This window comes from Megascapheus bottae, chromosome 1 (genome assembly GCF_031878675.1).
Source record: "Megascapheus bottae isolate mThoBot1 chromosome 1, mThoBot2.hap1, whole genome shotgun sequence".
Taxonomy (NCBI): Eukaryota; Metazoa; Chordata; class Mammalia; order Rodentia; family Geomyidae; genus Megascapheus; species Megascapheus bottae.
This window is the reverse complement of record NC_143509.1, coordinates 6,532,632-6,541,513: the sequence shown is the minus strand read 5'-3', so window position 1 is coordinate 6,541,513 and position 8,882 is coordinate 6,532,632. Positions and strand designations below refer to the sequence as shown.

The 8,882-nt window shown below is 41.5% G+C and overlaps 1 pseudogene; it reads right to left on the bottom strand.

Moving 5' to 3' along the window:
• Positions 1–529: 529 nt before the first annotated feature.
• The window catches only part of LOC150068185 (olfactory receptor 7E178-like), a 29,979-nt pseudogene continuing 21,626 nt past the window's right edge, over positions 530–8,882 (bottom strand).

Sequence of the window (8,882 nt, the reverse complement as noted above, 5' to 3'; positions counted from 1 at the left end):
TCAAAGGTGGGCTTGGACATGATCTAAAGAGCTCAGGGAACGCATTCACGCTGAGTTCATCCCCTTGAACCACAAAAAAATCCCTGGAACCTATGCATAAAATAACTAAAAACAAAGTGTTGGTTGTAAATCATTTGCCAAGAAATGAGAAAGCTCCAAGTTCATACACCAGTGTTACCAAAACCAAAATAATCTGTTTTTCTCCACTTTTATTGAGGTAAAATATCAATGACAGAAACGTCATATCTCCACCATTATAAACTTCAGTTGGAATATCATCTCCAGGCATGTGTCATATTTGCAAACTAAAATTTTATGCATTTAAAACAGTTGAATCCTTCCTCATGAATATCCTTCACATAGCCAGGAATTTTCTCTAGTGCTCCTGGGTCATCAGTTATACTGATGAAAACAGACAAATACAAAGAATGTGCAGAGACAGGTAGGGATATACAGGAATATGGATTAAATTTTGTTACAATGCGAAACCATATTACAGATGGATTTCCTACTTCCTGGTGTCAGCTCCTCATTTGAACAGCCTGATCAGGACACTTTTGAGGTCCCTGTTCCTCAGGCTGTAGATGAAGGGGTTCAGGATAGGAGTGACCACTGTGTACATCACTGAGGACACAGCACTGCCCCTGGAAGAATGTGAGATAGCTGATTCAACATAAACACCCAATGCTGTCCCAAAGAATAAACACACCACTGACTGGTGAGAGCCAAAGGTGGAGAAGGCTTTGTACTTCCCTCCTGATGATGGAATTCACAGCACTGAAGAAATAATTTTATAGTAAGAGACAAGGATTCCAAAGATTGTAGGAAATCCAAAAATGATAGCAACAACATATTTGAAGACATCATTTGAGAGTGTTTCTCTACAGGAAAGATCCAGAATTTGAGAAGGGTCACAGAAGAAATTTGGGATTTCCAATTCCTTGAAATCGGTCATCCTCAATGCCATCCACACATGCAGCTGTCCTTCCAAGAAGCTGACAACAAGTGACAGTAGAAGCAAGGAGACACAGAGATGAGGGTTCATGATGAGAGGGTAATTCAGGGGGTGACAGATGGCCAAAAAGTGGTCATAGGCCATCACAGTAAGAAGCATACCATCCATGCAGCAAAAAAAGATGAAGAGGCACATCTGTGTGAGGCAGCCTACACAGGAGATGGCTCTTCTTTGACTCTGCAGGTTCACTAGGATCTTGGGCACGGTGGTGGAGATGAAGCAAGTGTCATCTAAGGAGAGGATGGAGAGGAAGAAGTACATGGGGGTATGGAGGTGGGGGTCAGAACTGACACCCAGGATGATGAGCAGATTTCCCATCACAGTGATCAGGTACATGGACAGGAAGAGCCAAAAGAGCATGGGTTGTAATTTTGGATCCTCTGAGATTCTCAGGAGAAGGAAATCTGTAATATGGGTTAGATTTTGTGCTTCTTTATCACCTGGACATCTGCTCAAAAACAAAAATGTCTTGATACAAAGGAAAACAAATATCCAGGTATTTTCAGCTCTAAATATTTGAAACTCAAGTATTTACAAGTTTGAACCATGTACCACCTATGAAGTACAGTATTCCAGGGTTTGTGAATTGTGGCAATGATTTACTTCTAGAATTTTCTCACTCTGTGATGCCTGTTCCTGTCTTTTGGGTACATGTCTGCCCAGTGACACACAGCTGTGTTGGAAAGCCAAGAATGTAAAGGCTGGCTAGAGGAAGATCACCTGACAGTACAGCCCACCCTTTTGTAGTGTGGGGGAGCAGGTTTAAGGGCAGCAGAAAGGATCTAAGAGTTTTACATGTTTATGATGCCTGTCTCTGACTAGGGGCCTATTTTTTGGAGCCAGAGCCCTGCCCTAGGTTCTTGGAAGGCCATGCACTATCAGGGGGGGAGAGTGGGATTTTATGTGTAGATTGAGATTCTGGGTTGTAATCTGGGCTGGAGGATTTCAGGAAGATTCCCCTGGGGGAAGGGCCAGCAGTAGTTCAAGCCACTAGAGTAATATTGAGTTAGGAGAACAAAACAGTTTCCCATCCATTCGTGCAGTGAATATTTTTATCCCACTGAAAAGAAAATCGAATCCCATGGACTGTCACTCCTTATTCATTTCTATTTTTTCATCAGGCAGGCAGGAATCTATTTCTGATTCCTTTGGACTTGCCTCTTCTGGTATTATGGCATTTGTAGGGAAATGGGCAGGCCTGGAAATATGGTATTGATTGAAACGTCAGACTCAGAGAAACAAAAGTTATTTGTCCTTCTCTAAACCACAGAAATTAAATCTCAATTTTCAGGATATATGAATATACAGTGGGTCATGAGTATCAATGCACACACAAATTGAGTAAAGTGTTGCAGGAAAGGATTCTGATGGAACAACCCCTCTCTATAGTTTAACCACATGAATAGGAGGAAGCTGAAACAGCCTGCTCCTTAAAACTACACAGTGTTCCAGGGGCAGTTGGCTCACACTTCTAATCCTAACTATTCCAGAGGCTGAGGTCTGAGATTCACAGGTGGAAGCCAGTCTGTGACAGGGAATTCTGGGAAACTCTTGTTTACAATTCACTAGCAAAAAGCAGGAAGTTAGGAGGAGGCAAAATGAAAGGACCTCCAGGAACTTAGGAAAGTGGTTTGAACCATTTATATGCTGCTACATTTGGTGACGCACAAATGAGAATGAAAAGCACAGTAGCTATAGAATTCTCCATTACATATACTGGGACTCCTAACTTTCAACCCCTACCTGCAAATTCACTGACATACACTTTCCAGACTCCTTGTGTGTAAGGTTTTACAAGAGCATCCTCACCACCTGTGAAGCCCAAACCATCCTACCTGTCTTCATGCTGGAGAGAAAACATTCCTTCACCACCCATGCCGCCCCACTCTGTTGTTTAAGTTGTTTCCCTCTTCTGCCCAGGTAGACAGATCTGAGCACCCCAGAATATGTGCCCAGCATAAGTTTAGGCTCTGTCCTCAGGAAAGAGATGAAGAAACAGAAGGAGCAGAGACAGTGTTGATGAGGAGACAGATATAGGACCAGTGTCCTGGAGACAGGAGAGGGACGATTCATCCTTGACTTCTACATGGTCTTGAAAGATTAATACCCACAGGTCACAATTAACCAAACTGCGTGTATTAATAGGCCAAGTCTCTTGACATTTCCAACGCAGGGACAGCAGAATCATGAAAAAAATACATGACATGTGGCCAGGAGTGTGGCCTAGAGTGGTGTCCTCGCCTATTATGCACAGAGCCCTACATTCGATTCCCTTGAAACTCATAAACAGAAAAAAAAAACAGAAGTTGTGCTGTGACTCAAGTGGAAGAAGAGTGTCATTGAGAAAAATGTGTTCAAGGACAATGCCCAGGCTCTGCCCTCAAGCCCCTGGACTGGCAAAAAAAGAATAGGATTTTAAGTAGTTGTGCACTGGTTTCTTCATTACCATATTAATATTAATTTGTTGTACCAAGATGTTACAGTTCAACATATCAGTTTGTGAGTACAATGTATTTTGGTTGTTCACACCCTTTCTGTCCCCCCAACTGTTCCAACTTGAACAATATCTTCAATATTCTATTCTTTAAAAAAGATAAACAATTGAATTACATTAAAGTAATTGTCCAAGGAGTTTCCACTCAATAAAACAGTTGATGAACACAATGCATCTTGATCCTTATCAACACTTTCATTCTCCTTCATTCTACCCAAACTCCCCTCCCTTAAATTGTCTTCATTTTGAAGGGTATGTATAAAATCTTTAATAACATTTCCTCCCTTCTGTCTTCATTCTTCTACCATACTCTCTCCTACCCTCTAGATTTCCATTACCCCATTTTCTGCTACTCAGAAACATAATGATAAATTCTTCATTTTGTAGAAATAAATAGGGGGTTTTCTTAAAACATATGTCACTGTCCTTCTACTATAATATGAATATGTGCTCTCAAGTTTGACCTTAATATGGGGGAGAAGTCAAAGCTTTGTGTTGTATGATTTCTTGCAGTAAAATGGAAAGAAGCAGATGGGTCATTAAAAAGTTAGGAGCGAGGAGAGAGTGAAGGCACGAGGAGGGGAAGGTGATATTTTTGGAGAAGTGACATTGATGGAGATATATTTTATATTCAAAAACTGCTTTGGTAACTGTCAAATCCTTAGTACAACTACTTAAAATATTAATAATAATAATAATAATAAGGATAAAAGAACATGTCAGTTGTGGAAGATGGCGGCGGTTCAGTGTGAGTCTTTCTGTGCTCTCTCCAAGATACCAGTTATAGAATCATAGGGGAAAGTTCATACCCAAAGATCAACATTAAGTAAGCTTTAGCACCACAGCAATATCAGGCAGAGAGGAAAAAGGCAGAAAACTGAAGCAAGAAGACAGTGTGGAGGGCCGCCAGCCGCTTGGAGCCACCACGGAGACAAAGCCTTTCTCCTGAACCTGAGCACACAGATCTTCTTGGCAGCACAGACCATTGCCAGACAGAGCCTGCGCGAGCCCAGAGCCATCACCCAGCCATGTCATGGAAGTGCCAGCTTCACAGAACCAGAAAACCCATCAATTCTTGAGTACCTCCATAGAAAGACATTGTGAAGGGATCCTCTTCTCCACCAGCCTAGAGCAGCGCCATCGTGACTGCTGACAAAGACCCAGCCAAAACAACTGTAGTCTGAGAAGTGGTGCTGGCAGCGCCATCGTTCAAAAGGGCAAATATATTCCCAGAGGCAGCTTGGCCGGATGTGTGTTCCACGGAGTTTTTCACAATTTGATGGGTTTTCTGGTTTCATAAAGCTGACAGGTTCGTGACAGGCTTGGTGACCACTCTAGCATTGAGCAGGCTTGGTCTGGCTCTTTCTCGAACGGCAGGTCTCAGCTGCCGAGAAGCGCTGACTGCTCAGGTTCAGGAGAAAGGTTTTGTCTTCACAGTGGCTCCAAGCAGCTGGCTCTGCTCCATGCTGTCTTGTTGTTCCAGTTTTCTGCCTTTTTCTCTCTGACTTAGATCTCTGTGGTGCTAAAGCTAACTTAGGATCGATCTTGCGGTATGAACTTTCCCCTATGATGCCAGAACTGGTATCTTGGAGAGAGCACAGAAAGACTCAACACTGAACCACCGCCATATTCTGCCAATGACAAGTTCTTTTATCCCTATTATTATTTTTTAAGTAGTTGTACTAAGGATTTGACAATTACCAAAGCAGTTTTTAAATATAATATATCTCGATCAAAGTCACACCTCCCATATTATCACCATCCCCTACTCACCCCATCACTCACTCGTCATAATTTTGTGGGATATACATTGGATGCGTGCCTGCATTCTCCCAATCTCCTTCTCCTCATCTATCCCTAGACACCACCCAAACCCTGTCACTACCCACTGCCTGATGTTAATTTCTCTGAACCCAGATTTTGCCTTTCTATCCAAATACACTACCTGATGTATTTACTAAGGAGTTTATGAGCTAAATGTAACTTCCACATACAAGGGAAAACATGGATCCTGTATCTCTCTGAGTCTAACTTACTTCCTTTAACATAATTTTTTTCAAGGACTTTCCAGTTCCTTCCCAGTGATAAAATACTATCCTCACCAATGAATGACTAGAATTTTACTATGTCTAGATATGACATTTCTTGGCTCCATTGACCCAGTGAGGGTGCTCTGGGCTGATTCCATCCATGTCTGTTAAACTACCAAAAGCAGAATCCTCACATCCTTCATATAGTTTGTTTTTCTCTTTTCCATGGTGCTGTCCTCTCATATGGCTCCCCAGTTACTCATTGCAATGGGGAATCTGTGACCCTAAGAATCCTCACATCTGTAGGGCCTCTGTGCACTTGCTTTATGTTTCTGATCCTCAGGATCATTCCACGGGGTGCAAGTTCAATGCATTCCCCATACATATGGGACCATCCTAATCCATTGAAGAAATGTCGCATGGGGACCCAGCTGGGCTGGGGCTATTTCACTGCAGGGATGAAGGGCTGAACTTTGAATGTTAGGTAGAATTGGACACACAAGCTCAGAGCTGGTGATTAGTTAGATTTTTGGTGTGTTTGGTCCAGGGCTCTGTGGACGTACTGTTGTTAACAGATGAAGAGGAGAAAGGAGAACTCAAACCTGCTTCTTAGTGAAGAAAGAATATTTACAGAAGGGAATTGTCCTCCTCCTTTAGGAAGAATGAGCTTCCATCATTTGTGAAGAAATAAATTTCAAGGACAAAATTCAAATGAAGTCAAGCCAGACCCAGAGATGCTAAGGATGCATATTTTCTCTCATATGTGGTAGTTAGATATAATTTATAATTATATAATTATATTCATGTGGGGTAATTTGCAAAGATACCCAATTTATACCCTAAAGTGCTCTATGTTCAGGGAGGGAGTTTAAATGGTGTCATTCCTTAGAAAACTCACTCTCAGTCCACAAGAATGAATGCCAGGAAGCTGGATATATTTGTATTTGGTTATTTGAAATTGTATGGGGAAGAAAGGAAAACAAGATGAGGGGTGGGGTTAGGGGAAGGGAAATTGGGACCAAGACACGAGAAAGGGTATCAATGTGTGTGAATTAATGCACCTTCTATCTGGTGAATATAATGTAACCCTTCTATTAATTACAATAAAAATATGAAAAAAATAATGTACTGGAAATGTAGAGGATAAGACAGAGGATGGTATACTGAAGTGAGAAGGGGGAAATGTTATTAAAAATTCCATACATACCCTACAAAATTAAGACAATTGAAGGGAGGGGAGTTTGGGTAGAATGAAATAGAAAATACTGCTGATATGGATCAAGATACACTGTGTTCATCAACTGCTCTATTGAGTGTCAACTCCTTGGTACAAATACATTAATGTAATTCAAATATTTATTTAAAAAATAGAATATTGAAGATATTATTGAGGTTGGGAGAGTTGGTGAAACAGAAAGGGTGTAAACAACCAAAATTCATTTTTACACAAACTGATATGTTGAACTGTAAGATCTTGGTACAACAAATTAATAATAATCATGATAATAAAGAAACCAGTGTACCCCTACGTAAAAAGGTTTTCTTTTTTTTTTGTCAGTCTGGGTGCTTGAACTCAGGGCCTGGGCATTGTCCTTGGACACATTTTGCTAAAGGCTGGTGCTCTGCCACTTGAGTCATAACACCACATCTGGATTTTTCTGTATATATGATGCCAGGGATTCGAACATAGAGCTCTGTGCATACTAGGCAAGCACGCTACCCTATGCCACATTCCTGGCCACGAGTCATGGAAATTTTTTATGATTCTGTCATCCCTGTGTTTGAAATTTCCAGAGACTTGGCCTGTTAATACACACAGGTTAGTTAATTGTTCCCTGTGGGTATTAATCCTCCAAGGCCATGTAGATGTCAAGGATGAGCCTTCCCTCTCCTGTCTCCAGGACACTGGTCCTATATCTATCTCCTCATCACCACCATCTCTGCTCCTTCTGTGTCTTCATCTCTTTCCTGAGCACAGAGGCTGGATTTGTGCCGGGCACGAGATCTGGGGTCCTCATATCTGTCTACTTGGGCCATAGCTGAAGAGAGAAGCAGCTTAAGCAACTGAGTGGGGCAGGATGGGTGGTGAAGGACTTGGAGACAAGGAGACTGGAAAGTGTATGTCCTCAGTGAATTTGCAGGTAGGGGTTGAAGGTTAGGTGTACCAGTATATGTAATGGAGAATTCTTTACCTACTGTGCTTTTTATTCTCATTTGTGGCTCACCAAATGTAGCAAGATATAAACGGTTCAAACCAGTTTCCTAAGTTCTCCTAAAGGCTGTATGGAAGGAGGAGGAGGAGGAGGAGGAGGAGGAGGAGGAGGAGGAGGAAGAAGAGGAGGAGAAGAAGGAGAAATAGGAGGCGGAGGAGAAAGGTGGGGAATGAGTAGGAAGATTGTGATGATGGTGAAAATGACAAAAGGACATTACATCAATGAAACTTTTGGCAGAATGCCCTGTGTCCTTCTCAGAGCTCTGGGTTTTAGGTCATTCTTGCTCATTTCATATCCTTCACCTTCTGTAGTGTGTGCATGTGTGTGCGTTCACACACACACACGTAGGTTCTGTGGCTTGAACTCGGGGCCTGGGTGCTCAGGTCCCTGAGGTTTTTGCTCAAAGCTACAGCTTCACTTCCTGCTTTTAGTCCTTCTTTTTAATTGGAATTAATAGAAAAGTTACCGTTATATTTGGAGGATACAAAGTGCATTATTTCCCAAACATTGATACCCTTTCTCATGTTTTTGTGCCCTTTTGCCTCTCCTTACCCACTCCCTTCATCTTGTTTCCTCCCTTCCTATCCAATTCCAAATAAACAAATTAATGTATATAGAATGAAACAGATAACAAGCTAAGATAGTGTAACAATATGAGAATAACCAAGGGACAATAAAAGAAATGAGAAATAACCTAGGACACTAAGAACAACAATTACACATCATATGGCTCTTGTTTCCATATCGTGGTGGTCTTTTCAATTAGCTTCCAGCTCCTAACTTCCTGATTCAAATCAAGATATTCTCAGAATTCCCTGCCCCAGACTGGCTTCCACCTGTGAATCTCAGACCTCAGTCTCTGGAACAGTTAGTATTAGAAATTTGAGCCACCTACTCCTGGAACACTGTATATTTTTAACAAGCAGGCTGTTTCAGCTTCTTCCTATTCATGTGGTTAAACTATAGCTTACTTGATGAAAGTTGTTCCATAAGAATCCTTTCCTGCTACACTTTACTCAATTTGTGTGTGCATTGATGCACATGACCCTATGTACATTCATATATTGTGATAATTGAGATTTAATTTTATGTTTTATGTTTTATAGAAAGATACATGTCCTTTGTTTCTC